Genomic DNA, 13889 nt, shown 5'->3' with positions numbered 1-13889 from the left:
CACCCTTCCTGGCCCCAGTCTTAGTTGGACACCACCCTTGTTCATTTTGATAGATTTTAATAACTTTGAATATCAGGAAGATGTTCCTCCCAGTGAGACAGGAGGCAGATGCCCCCCACCCCAGAGTAAACCAATTGGAAATTCATTCCCTGTTGACCAAAACTCCAAGATGAGAATAGCAGGACAATTAAAGGAGGAGTCTGGGCCTTGTCAAGATCACATATTTCTTGTTCTCAAAGTCAGGAGACCTTCCTGACCACACAGGCACAGAAAAGACTCCTTGGAGACCGAAAGGGAGCCATGTCAAGGGACGTTCTACCCAGACACCTTTTCAGTAAAATCCATCTTGGTTAAGAGATGCATGCGCATACACAGGAGGGTCCTGAGGTATACCATATATGGACTGTGAACCAGGCAAATCAAAATGATTGGCCATAGGAAACCTGGCAGAAATACCCCGTAAAAATAATTCGAACTACCACAAGGGCCCAAAACAGGGACTCTCCCTCTGAGTCCACCCATGTGTCTATCCACACATATTGTACTCTTTTCCTCCTAATAAATGCTTCACTTGCTTCCCTATTTTCTGTCTTTGTAGGAATTTTTATCTTCAGAGCTGAAGGCCAGGGCCCTTGGCATTTACCGCTGTCATTTACCATCCTAGTGGCTAGGATCTGGTGCTTTCACGGCCATGACCCAGCCCAATCTGTGGAACCCAAGCCCTGCTCCCAGCTGTCACAGGCCAAGGCCATCTGAGATCACCGGTAAACACTCAAAGTGTTTAATAGCATTTCCTGTGTTTTTCATTTTAACCTTCAAGTTCTACATAGTCTCTCTCAAATACTGTAAAGTTCTCCCTGCCAACCTGTCTCACACACACACACACACACACACACACACACACACGCACACGCACACACAGAGGTTCCATTCCATTCAGTCGCTCAGTCATGTCCAACTCTGCAACCCCATGGACTGCAGCACACCAGCACACGAAGCCTCCCTGTCCATCACTGACTCCCGGAGCTTGCTCAAACTCATGTCGGTTGAGTCAGTGGTACCATCCAACCATCTCATCCTCTGTCATCCCCTTCTCCTCCCACCTTCAGTCTTTCCCAGCATCAGGGTCTTTTCAGATGAGTCAGTTCTTTGTATCAGGTGGCCAAAGTATTGGAGCTTTAACTTCAGCATCAGCCCTCTCAATGAATACTCAGGACTGATTTCCTTTAGGATGGACTGGTTGGATCTCCTTGCAGTCCAAGGAACTCTCAAGAGTCTTCTCCAACATCACAGTTCAAAAGTATCAATTCTTCAGTGCTCAGCTTTCTTTACAGTCCAACTCTCACATCCATACATGACCACTGGAAAAACCATAACCTTGACTAGACGGACCTTTGTTGGCAAAGTAATGTCTCTGCTTTCTAGTATGCTGTCTAGGTTGGTCATAACTTTTCATCCAGGGAACAGTGTCTTTTAATTTCATGGCTGCAGTCACCATCTGCAGTGATTTTGGAGCCCAAACAAATAAGATCTGCCACTGTTTCCATTGCTTCCCTATCTATTTGCCATGAAGTGATGGGACCAGATGTCATAATCTTAGTTTTGTGAATGTTTTCACTCTCCTCTTTCACTTTCATCAAGAGGCTCTTTAGTTCTTCTTCACTTTCTGCCATAAGGGTGGTGTCATCTGCATATCTGAAGTTATTGATATTTCTCCTGGCAATCTTGATTCCAGCTTGTGATTCATCCAGCCCAGCATTTCTCATGATGTACTCTGCATGTAAGTTAAATAAGCAGGGTGACAGTATACAGCCTTGATGTACTCCTTTTCCTATTTGGAACCAGTCTGTTGTTCCAAGTCCAGTTCTAAACTGTTGCTTCCTAACCTGCATACAGATTTCTCAAGAGGCAAGTCAGGTGGTCTGGTATTCCCATCTCTCAAAGAATTTTCCTCAGTTTGTGGTGATCCACAAAGTCAAAGGCTTTGGCATGGTCAATAAAGCAGAAGTAGATGTTTTTCTGGAACTTTCTTGCCTTTCTGATGATCCAACAGATGTTGGCAATTTGATCTCTGGTTCCTCTGCCTTTTCTAAATCCAGCTTGAACATCTGAAAGTTCATAGTTCACATACTGTTGAAGCCTGGCTTGGAGAATTTTGAGCATTACTTTACTAGCGTGTGAGATGAGTGCAACTGTGTGTTCGCTTGAGCATTCTTTGGCATTGCCTTTCTTTGGGATTGGAATGAAAACACCTTTTCCAGTCCTGTGGCCACTGCTGAGTTTTCCAAATTTGCTGGCATATTGAGTGCAGCACTTCCACAGCATCATCTTTTAGGATTTGAAATAGTTCAACCGGAATTCTATCACCTCCACTAGATTTGTTCATAGTGATGCTTCCTAAGGCCCACTTGACTTCACATTCCTGAACTGAAACCTGTGTCACACACACACACACGGGTTAGCAGCTCCAAATTCTGGAATCTTCTGTCTTGCAGCTCCTCTGTGGTGCAACTTTGGACATGTAACTTACCCACTCTGGGCTTCTAAGAAGAGGGTAATGAGACCTATGATCTGGAATTGCTAAGGATTAAATGAGATGGGGAGTGTAAAGTCACTTCTTGTTGAGACTCAGAAATTGTCAGGTGTCACATTATATTTGCATCTCAACCTCTGAACGGCATTTCAAAACCTGCAGAGTACCTGAACTTTCATTTTATCATCTGAGATTCGCAGCAGGAAAGGGTTACCATGTTCCCGGTGAGGTCACTGAGGGCCAAAGAGGCCAGGTGATCCAACCAACATCACACAGGCAACTCAAAACCAGTTCTGTTAGCCAGGCTGTCAGATTCTAAGCCCAAGGTCCCTCTCACTTCACACTGCCTCCCTGACTTCCATCTGTGTGACCCAGATTGCTCAGCTACCAAAAACCTGGAAAGTTTTATGGGAATTAAGTCTGGGCCTTTGGTCCTCACATGGCCAGGAGAAGCAAGGACGGCTGCAAATACTCAGGAGCGGGGAGGAGGGACTCTTCCAGTTCAGTCCATGAAGGAAAAGCAACTTCTTAAAGGACTCAAGTCAGGAAAGGCCTTCTAAGAATGCAAAACTGGAATATAGAAATTAAAAAACAGATGCGTTTGACTACATAACAATGCTCATCTGTTGTAAGGCAAAAGATGCCATAAGCAAAGTTAATAGACAAACAATAAATTAGGAAAAAATATTTGTGATGCAGAGGACAAGGGTTACTATCTATAATACACAAAGGGCTCTTACAAAGTGAAGAGAAAAGGGCAAACAACGCAAAAGAAATTATGGCAAAGGACATGAATAGGCAATTCACAAAAGAATGAAGCCAAATGGCCACAAACAAATGAAAAGATGCTCACACTCATTAGTGGTCAGGGACATGCAAATTAAACTGACAATGAGATATCACAGAGGAAAATTTAAAAGAACAAGAATGCAATTGCTGGCAGGGATTTAGGGAAAAGCTACATTCATATGTTGCTGAAGATTTAAATTATTATCGTCTTTTTTGGGAGAACTTTGGCAACACCAATTAAAACTTAAGGAGTAACATGAAAACTTTGCATTTAAATATATATATATATTGATTTCCTTTAACTCAGCAATTCTAACCCTGGAAACCTACCCGATAGAAATTAAGCTATCATATCCTAAGGACAAAGGACGAAAGATGTTTATTGAATTATTATAATGGAAAAAAAAACTCTCAAAGGTCTTCCCTGGTGGTCCAGTGGTTAAGAATCCGCCTTCTAAATGCAGAGGACGTGGGTTCAGTCCCTGGTCGGGGAACTGAAGCAACTAAGCCCACGTGCCACAAACTACCGAGCCCACACACTCTGGAGCCCACATACCACCGCTAGAGAGATGCCAGAGCCCTGCCACGAAAGATCCCACACACCACAACACACACCTGCCACAGCCAAGGATAAACACGCATGCTTTCTAAACTCTCAGAAGGCATGGCAGGGTTTCCCTGGCATCTCAGCGGTAAAGAATCTGCCTGCCAGTGCAGGAGACAGGTTCCGTCCCTGATCCAGGAAGATCCAGCATGCCTCAGAGCCACTAGGGCCATTGCACCACAATTATTGAACCTGTGCTCTAGAGCCCGGGAGCCACAACTGCTGAAGTCTGCACACCCTAGCGCCCGTGTTCCACAATAAGAGAAGCCCCTGCAATGAGAAGCCTGTGTATCACGACTAGATAGTGGCCCCCGGTCACTGCAACTAAAGCAAAGCCTGAACAGCAATGAAGACCCTACACATCCAGAAATAAATATAAATAAATAAATGAAATTTTTTAAAGCATGGCAGACTGACACACAGGAAGTCCTGGTTTCCCAGCCTCCCTTGCAGCTTGGTTGGGACCACGTGACTGGGTTCTAGCTAGTAGACTGGAAGGAAGAAGTGATGTGTGGCTGTAAAGCCCCCTGCACAGTCCCGCTTCACTCTCTTCCTCTCTGCAGTGACCACCCAGTGCCTGGGTCCCTGTTCAGGGGACACCATCCCAGGGCTGAACAACTGCACTGCACTGAGACAGGAACAAGAAGTAAACAAGCCACTGCAATGTCACAGCTTCCTTGTGGCCACAGCGGAGCTCACTTCCACGAATGCACAGCCTCAGTGTCCATCAGAGAAAATGACTGACTGAATGATGGCTCGGCACCGCCTGGGCTACTCCTCAGCCTGCACAAGGAATGAATTAGGGCTGGAGGGAGGGACTCCCAGACCACCAAGGAGAAGAGCAAAACACAGAGAGCCCCCGTAATATCTTGTTTTGGTCACATAAACAATGATGGAGAAGACCCTCTAATGGTACATATGTACATGTCGACGCATGTGTCTGATGTGAGTGTATGTTGTTATATGAGAATGGACAGAGACCTGGGAGGATACTCTAGCTTGCAAGCTCAAGTTGGAGGGGAGGAGGGGAAAAGAAAGTGAGGACGGCCAACTGATGGGAAAATGCATCACCATGGTTTTCAAGACTTCCCAGGTAGTCCAGTGGTTAAGACTCTGCACTCCCAATGCAAGGGCCCCAAGGTTCCATCCCTGGGAACTAGATCAGGGAACTAGATCCCACATGCTTCAACAAAAGACACACACAGCAACAAAGATCTTGCATGCAGCAGCTAAGACCAGGTGCAGCCAAACAGGGGGGAAGAAAAACATAGTTTCCAAGAGTACTTTGCATTTATGAATGTGCAAAAGTAAATATAAGGATGTTTTCATAGGAGAGAATAAAACTTATTTTCTATGATGCAAGGGGAAAATGCACTCACGTAGCTAGAGGATGCGGAGAGGGCAATGGCACCCCACTCCAGTACTCCTGCCTGGAAACTCCCATGGACTGAGGAGCCTGGTAGGCTGCAGTCCATGGGCTCGCTAAGAGTCGGATGCGACTGAGTGACTTCATTTTCACTTTTCACTTTCATGCATTGGAGAAGGAAATGGCAACCCACTCCAGTGTTCTTGCCTGGAGAATCCCAGGGATAGGGGAGCCTAGTGGGCTGCCGTCTATGGGGTCACACAGAGTCGGACACAACTGACGTGACTTAGCAGCAGCAGCAGCTAGAGGATGCAGGAAAGGGGGGATATCGGATGCACCAGGAAGGGATGCAGAAAGTCCAGTCCTTGCCTTAAATCTGATCACACCTTTCTGTCTGGCTGAGTCTAGTCAGGGCATCTCCCTGATTGAGATGTGGCTAAAAACAAGGGGAAAGAAAGGTAACCAGGGTCTAGGAACCATCTTGGCCTGGGAGCTGCAGCCAGAGAGTGGGGCTGCCTCCCAAGCTTATGAGAAAATGGGGAAGCCTTCAGTCAAGAGCCCAACAACTAAGCCAGCATATTGGGGAGAATCTGCCAGGACAGGAAGGACCCTTAGAAGTCACCAGGGTCAAAAGTCATGCACTGGGTGCCCAGAAGTCAAATCCAATCCTTGTCAGTTTGTTTGGCTTACAGAGTGATGTCTGAAAAAATTCAAATTGGTAGATACAGTGTCATATACAAAAATGTTCTGCACTATGCTGGATTAGATACTTGACTGAAAAAAAAAACAGAACTTGAAATTGGACTGGATTAGATCATAGTATGATATCAACATTAATGTTTCAAATTTTAAAAATTATTCTGTGGTTACGTAGGAGAAAATTCTCATTTTTAAGAAATACACACTGAAGTATTTGGAGTAAAGGGAAAGTTTATTCTCAAACAGTTCAGAAAAAAAATGTACACATATTTGAATACATGTGTGTAAGAGAGAGAGTGAAAGAGAAACAGAGAGGGAGAAGGGAATGACAAAGCTAGGTAAAAGTTATCTGGGAAGTTCCCTGTAATATGCTTGCAACCTTTTCCTCTAAGTTTGAAATTATATCAAAATAAGAAGTAACAAAATAAAACAAATTAAAAAAGCCAAATTGGTTGCCAACATATTCAAATTGGCAGAGTTCATACGAACACACACACTCCAAATTTACTATCTACAGTTTATAGTGAAAAAAACAAAAATCAGATTATCTGGCCATACCACTCCCACATTTCTGAATAGCTGCAGTTGGGTGGAGCTGAGGAATGGTCACCCCGCTTTAGAGAGGGCATGCACTCTTCAAGTTTGTTACAGGCTCCAGGCCTGGCATGGTGCAGTCCACATGGTTGCCAAGAGTCAGGCATGATTTGCAACTGAGTGACAACCAGGGCTCCTTACTGCTGCACCAGGTCACTTCACCCAGTGACTGGCCCCAGAGCTGTGGGTTTGACCCCACCTCTCCATCGGCCCCTTACCTACAGCCTCTGACAAAGTGAAAATCATACCCTGTGGGCTTCCGTAGAAGACAGGATTTGGCTTTACCCCTTAGTACTGCCATCCTTTCACACTGCATCAGCTTGGCTAAACTAGAACCATGTGGTCCCTGAACTTCCTTATGGGTCTGAGGTAGTGCTGGCCAAAACAGACCTTACGTGTGAGATCTGAAAGGTGGGAGAGAAGCAGCAGCCATGTTCTTAGGCTCCGAAGGTCACACAGGGCCCCAGGCCCCGTGGTGGCTTGCTCAGGCTGCCAGCAATCTGCTGGTCATCTGTATTTGCAAGGGCAGCCCCCGGCTTCTCCAGATCCTTTCAGATCTCCCTCTGCGTCTTTTGGTCCAGGGCCAGGCGTGCGTGCAGCTCTGTGGTGAAGCACTCCAGCTTCTCCCACAGGTCACCCTCGGCACCCAGGTTGGAGAAGGTGAGAGACAGACATGCTTCTAATTTGTCCTTGCTCTCACCCAAATCCAGCTTTCCTTTCCAGGCATCATTCAGACTGACTTTAGGCTCAAACCCAGACACAGAGGCAACAGCCTGAACAATCTCGTAAGGTCGAACGTCTATAATAAATCCATTTTTGTATTACTTGCAGAGGTTCTACTTTCCTAATCAAACCCTGACACATCTGTGTGATCTTATACAAGTTACTTACCTCTCTGAGTCTCACTTCTGTTGCCTTAAAACGCAATGATAACAATATGATGAACACCCATGATAACACTACAATCCCACGTGATTATGGTGAGGACAAGATGGGAATTATACGTAAGTGCTTGGCAAATGCTCCATAAGTGTTGTGTATCATAAATCTGCAGTGTTTTTAAATGGGAGCTGTGCTTTTATCTATATAACATCAAGAAAGAAATAAACTAACTGAAGATACCTAGTTTGATCTGTCATCATCTAAATTAACAGTTCTTCTTCCAAACCCTGCAATATTTTAAACTCTCCCCAAATGTATGTGTGTCTGCCTGTAAAATGGGAAATTTAAACATTCTAAAATAGTTCTTTCATTTAAATTTAGTACAGACAACCTCTGTTAGATTGCATCCTAGGAACCAGGTGATGAGATGAAGAGTCATGTGTTTGCTGGGAGTCCTCTTGGGGGGCCCCACCCTGAGAATAAAGGCACCTGGGTTGGGCAGAGTGAGGAGTGGGCTGTCTTCCAGCTAGAGCAGAGGCCTCTGGCAACCCCACGGAAGGCTTCCTGAAGGCCCTTCAGAGTTGCCCCAAACTAAGGCAGAGTCTAGCCTTTGTATGGCACTCAAACCACTCATTGAACAAAGTCCACATTCATTTGGAGTGGCAGCATAAACATGGGCAGAGGTGCTCCCTGCTGCCAGGGGGAGGGATTAGCCACCAGCGCTCCACAGCTAAGGCAATGAGCTGCCATCCTACAGGGCCCCCTGGATTGCACACCACAGTGTCCACTACACCACCTGGTTTTTTTTCAATCTGTTGTTCAGTTGCTCAGTCGTGTCAGACTCTTTGCGACCTCATGGACTGCAGCCTGCCAGGCTCCTCTGTCTATGGGGGATTGTCCCAGTAAGAATACTGGAGTAGGGATCATTCAGACTGACTTTAGGAGTAGGTTGCCATTTCCTCCTCCAGGGGATCTTCCCAACCCGAAGATCAAACCTATGTCTTGTGCATTGGCAGGAAGATTCTTTACATTTGAGCCACCTGGACATGGCCAAAGAAACTGGTGGCCACTCTTGTCACTGGAGAGAGTGTCAACTATCCGGCTTTATGAGTGGGGGGGAGAAAGACAGAATGATATCACTGGGATGCTGATTACCATGGCCAAAACCCACCTTACCTCTAGACTCCCAGATGGGTGAAACAGTAAAGCTCTTGGCTCTTTAAGCCACTTGGATGTGGGGTTTCTGTGCTGTGCAGTCAGAAGCATTCTAAGTTATCTAAAGGTGATGCTCTTGTTAGTGTGACCACCACACATACACATACACACACCCTGTGCAATGTGCACACTCAGGGATATGCACACAACTGCAACATCAATTTTTAAAAACCCAACAGCTTCCCTACCACCAGCAAAATAAATTGGAAGGAAAATGGTGCAGCCACTGTGAAAAACAATAGGACAGTTTCTCAAAAAATCAGGTGCAGAATTACCATATAATCCCGCAATTCCACATCTGGGCATATAGCAAAAGAATCGAAAGCAGGGACCCAAACACCAGTGTTTACAGCAGAATAATTCACAATAGCCAAAAGGTACAAACACCCCAAGTATCCACAGATGGATGAATGGCTAAACAAACGTGGTATGTACAGCCAACAGAATTAGCCTTAGAAAAGAATGAGATTCTGACAAATGCTATATCCTGGGTGAACAGACTTAACCACTATGCTAAGTGAAATAAGCCAGTTTTAGAACAAATATTGTCTGATTCCACTTTTGTGAGGTACATATAATAGGTACATTCATAGAGACGGTAAGTAGAACGGTAGTTTCCAGGGGCGGGGGGTGGGAGAGGAGAGAGGATAGTGTTTAATGGGAACGGAGTTTCGGTTTGGGAAGATGAAACATTCCGGAGATGGATGATGGTGATGGTTACACAGCAATGTGAATATACTTAATACCACTAAACCATTATACTTTAAAAAGGCTTAGATGAAATTTTTATTTTATGTATATTTCATCACAATTTAAAAAAAAAAGATCCCCTTCATATAACAACAGTACACGAGGTGCCTTGGAACAAACCCAGTCAGAACTTCATAGGACTCTAGAGAAAACCATAAGACTTCACTGAGGAAATGAAGAGGTTGAAGTGGAGAGATATACCATGTCCATGGAGGAAAAGAATCAATGTTGTAAAGAGGACACATCTTCCCAAATTAATCCATAACATAATGCAATTCCAAACAAGACCCCAACAGCACTTTTCATTGAACTTGATCAGCTGATTCTAAAAATCCTATGGAAGAATGACTATGATATAAGAATAGCGTACATTCAGAAAAGCGCACAAATTAGAAATATATAGCTCAATGAAGTTTTACAAAGTGAATCACCATTTCACCAACACTTGGATCAACAAACAGACTATTGTCCCAGAAGACCTCTTTGTACCCTTCCTGCAGTCATTACCAACTTTAAGGTCTCTATCTTAATGAACTTTGCCTGCTTTTGAACTCCCTACACTTGGAATCATACCATGTGTGCTTTTTTGGTATCTGGTTTCTTTCACTCAACATGATTGTGCAATTCACTCATGTTGTTGCTTCAGTTGTCAATCATTTATCTTCATTTCTGTGTAATACCCCAATGTACAACTGTCTCACTATGTATCTATTCTACTGTTCACAGGCATTTGGATAGTTTCCAGCTTGGAGAGACTGCAAATAGCATTCTGGTACTTGTCTTTTGATCCACATTTATGCACAAACCTGCTGGGCATAATCCTAAAAGTGGAACCACTGAGTCATCAAGAAAAAGTCTTTAAAGAACAGAGGATGTTTTTGGGTGTAGTGGGAAAGAGACATTCTTACCCTACTGGACATCACAATAAATTACAAAGCTGCAGTAATTAAAAGGCACACATAGTAACACATCCCCAGCTCTATGCACACACACACACACACACAAACACCCTATGCATGTACACACTCAGGGTTGTACACACACCGCAAGATCAATTTTTAAGAACCCAACAGCTTTCCTACCCCACAGCAAAATTAACTTGAAGGAGCATGCACACGGTACTCATGCCCACATCCACACACACACACAAGCATGCTCTCCCACCCGACATACTCCACCAGTCAGCACAGACAACTCAAGGCCGGACTTCCCAGACCAGATAACTGAGTGTCGCAGTCCCTTTCAAGTGGTATCAGAGCACAGGCCTGCAAGTATCCAGGAGACGGCTGATGGAGAAGAGGAAGAAGAGAGAGAGCCCCCCTGCCACCCGCCCACTGGCTTTAAAAAGAGAACAAAGTGAGCGGGATCAGAGGGTGCAAGGTGATGGCAGCGACGCTGAAGCCATTTATCACTGCCAGGTGTGTGAAGGGTCAGGCTGCAGGGCACACTGGAAGTGCCAGCAGGGGTGCCTGGACCCCCAGAAACAGCGAGAAATAACCTGTCCGTGGGCGAGGGACCAAGGAAGGGCTGCCAGGACCGTCTTCTTAACAAAATGACAATGTGCTTTCTCTTTTATCCAGGCCAGAGGGGGTGGGGGTGCAGGCAGGATAGAGGCAGCGACAGCTTAATAAAGAGCTGTCAGTCAAAGCTCTAAAAATACCCTCCCGCTGCCAGCAGGCTCACTCCTGCGCTCGCCCAGGCTTCCTGCCGCCTGAATGGTCCCTGGTGACACACAAGGACAAATGTCTACCCAGAGAGGCCTGGCGTCAAGCAACACACACGATCCCTCTGTGGCTGGAATCTGCTTTTTCTCCCCTACCATGCCACCCCAGGACCCTCAGACAGGCACACCCAGGGCCAGGAGGCAGGTCATGAAGGTCCCGGGGTCAAGGCATACTTCCACACCAGGCTTCTCCATCCTCTGGAAAGGCATAAATATCAGACACCTCTCCTCGCAGGTGGCTCCCAAACCCCAAAAGAGCCAGGTTTCACAGGGGCGGGGGGTCCCAGAGATTCTAGTTTCAGGCAGGCTCCTGGTTTGGAACGAAAAACCATCTCGGCTTCCGCTAAGATCCCGGTTTAGTGGGGGAGGCCCAACACTGTCATGGCAGGGATCCCAGCCTGTCCAGGGACGCAGCACCACTGCCACTCACTTCTGGTCTGAGGGCGGCGGAGGCTCGGCTCTTAGCTTGGGGAACTCCCCATCTGATGAGGGAGGAACAACTTCCTAAAGACAGGTTCCCACACAGGGGCAATAACAGACGTTTAGCCAAAATGGCCTTATGGTCCAGTGCCCCTCCAACTTTAATGCACTGGGAATCTTTTCAAATACAGACTTCCTTCTGTATATTCTAGGGTGGGCCTGAGGCTCTGCATTTCTAACAAGATCCCCCTTGATGCCAGCGCTGCAGCTGCTTGAGAGTGAGATGAGAGGCGTGGAGGGTGTGGATAGCTAAATCCTACCGGCTGTTCTGACTGATAGAGCTCTGAGCTGGGGCTACCTGGGAGGGCTCCGAGGAGCAAGTGGGGTGGAATCTGATGGGCAGAGGGAGAACTCTGGAGAACTGGCCTTAAGTCCAAATCTGGGCTCTGGCGTTTATCAGTTGTGTGACTCTAAGCAAGTTTCTTGACCTCTCTGAAATTAGGACAACGGTGGCCGTGCACACCTCACAGGGTGGTGTGAGCAGATGGCGCACTAGCACAGGCTTGGCACACACCTGGCACAGGTAGGAGCTCAAGACACACCAGCCCCCTGCTTTTATACTAAACTCTAACCATTGTCTACACGTGGGAGGGCTAAGCCTCAGACGGAACCGGAAGGGGACTGCTCCTAAAGGCAGGGCTGCAGAGAGGCCCTGGTGGGTAACAAGCTGCGGCAGAGGTGTCAGGCAAGCCCTTGACTTCCCTGAGCATCAGTTTTCTCACCTGTAAAATGGGGATCATAGCCTGGCCTGTTTCTGAAGATGTAGTTAAAAATCGGGACATCCTACACGCGTAGCAGCACTTGAGCACGGGGACTGGCACACAGTAGGCGCTCAATAAAGCGCTCTCCGGGATGGGAGTGGGGCACAGCGGTGCCAGGACCCCCGCGGGTCTGGGGGCCCAGCGGAGCGCAGGAAGCCAGCGCGCCCGCCCCAGCCCCCCACCCCCACCCCGAGGCCGCCTTTGAGCCCTGCGCTGCGCTTTGAAGTCCCAGATGGGCCTGGAGGAAAGAAGATCCCCGCGCCCAGCCCCCAGCCCGCACCTGGATAAACACGCGCCGCCAGCCCCGCCGCCAGCCGCGGACCGACGGCCTGGCGGCAGGGACGGCCAGGCGGCCGGAGCGGCCCGGCAGCGGCTCACTTCAAAGCGCCAGCGGCCGCCAGCGGGAGGGGGCCCTAATCAGGCCCGGCTGCCGCCGCCTGGGCTCACAGCCCTGCCCGGCCTGCCCGCGCCGCCCCCGCCATCTGCTCCGCGTTAGAGCGCTCACCGATGGGGGCAGGGGCGGCCGGGATTGAATGGCACAGTCGCAGGCTGACCGTCCGAATGAGGCCGGGCCAGTCATCTCCCTCTCGGCCGATTCCATTACCTCACCGCTTCATTAGTTCACTTGTTAATTTCAGCAAATATGTACTGAATGCCTGGGTGCCAGGCACTGGTGCTAGGCAAGGGAAATACAGTTGGTTCATTCATTTAACCAATATTTGTTGAACTCCTATATACTAACAGACCTTGGGGATACAATTCATTTATTCATTCATTCAATAAATGTTTTGAGTGTCCAGTATGTGCTACATGCTGTCCCCAACTTCATCTCCTTCCAGCTCACTGCCCAGCCACCCCCAAACCACTCACAAGCTCCTCCTTGCTCTATGACCTCCATGCTTTATCATTTGTTCTCTTTGCCTGGAGTGCCCTCCTCTGCCCTAAACAAACTCCTACTCATGCTGCAAGAGCCCGGTTTGAAAGTTTCCTCCTCCATGAAGACTTCAGCCCTCTGGAAGTCCCCAAACCCACACAATGCCGCTCATATGGCCTTGAATGACAGTGATACATTGCTTTGCAGGGTCTGTGTGCCCCACCACAGACTGACAGCTCCCACCCGGACCCTACCAGTCACTGGCTATGTGGCTCTATAACCGTTCCATGCCTCAGTTTTCCTATCTAGAATCAAGAAAGGACAAACCTTGCAGGGTTGTGGGAAGTAAGTGGGTTAAACACAAGGTCAGGCTGTGTGAGGCAGAAGTGTGGCAAAAGGCAGCAATGGTTTCCTGATCCTCTCTACAGCCCGCTGGCTCCAGGAATCAAAACTTGGTTCATACACCTCCTCCAGGAAGCCCTCCTGACCCGAGAACAGGCTTCCTCTCCCTCTGTTGAGTTCCTGCCAGTCTAACACAACCTACTGACCACTGTCATCTAGTTGCTCCTGGAGGCTTGATGTCTGCCAGGCCTGTACCCTGGGTCCAGTGCTCCAGAGT

Source organism: Budorcas taxicolor, chromosome 18 (genome assembly GCF_023091745.1).
Source record: "Budorcas taxicolor isolate Tak-1 chromosome 18, Takin1.1, whole genome shotgun sequence".
In the NCBI taxonomy this organism is placed as follows: domain Eukaryota; kingdom Metazoa; phylum Chordata; class Mammalia; order Artiodactyla; family Bovidae; genus Budorcas; species Budorcas taxicolor.
The sequence above is the reverse complement of the archived record's forward strand: the minus strand, read 5'-3'. Positions refer to the sequence as shown.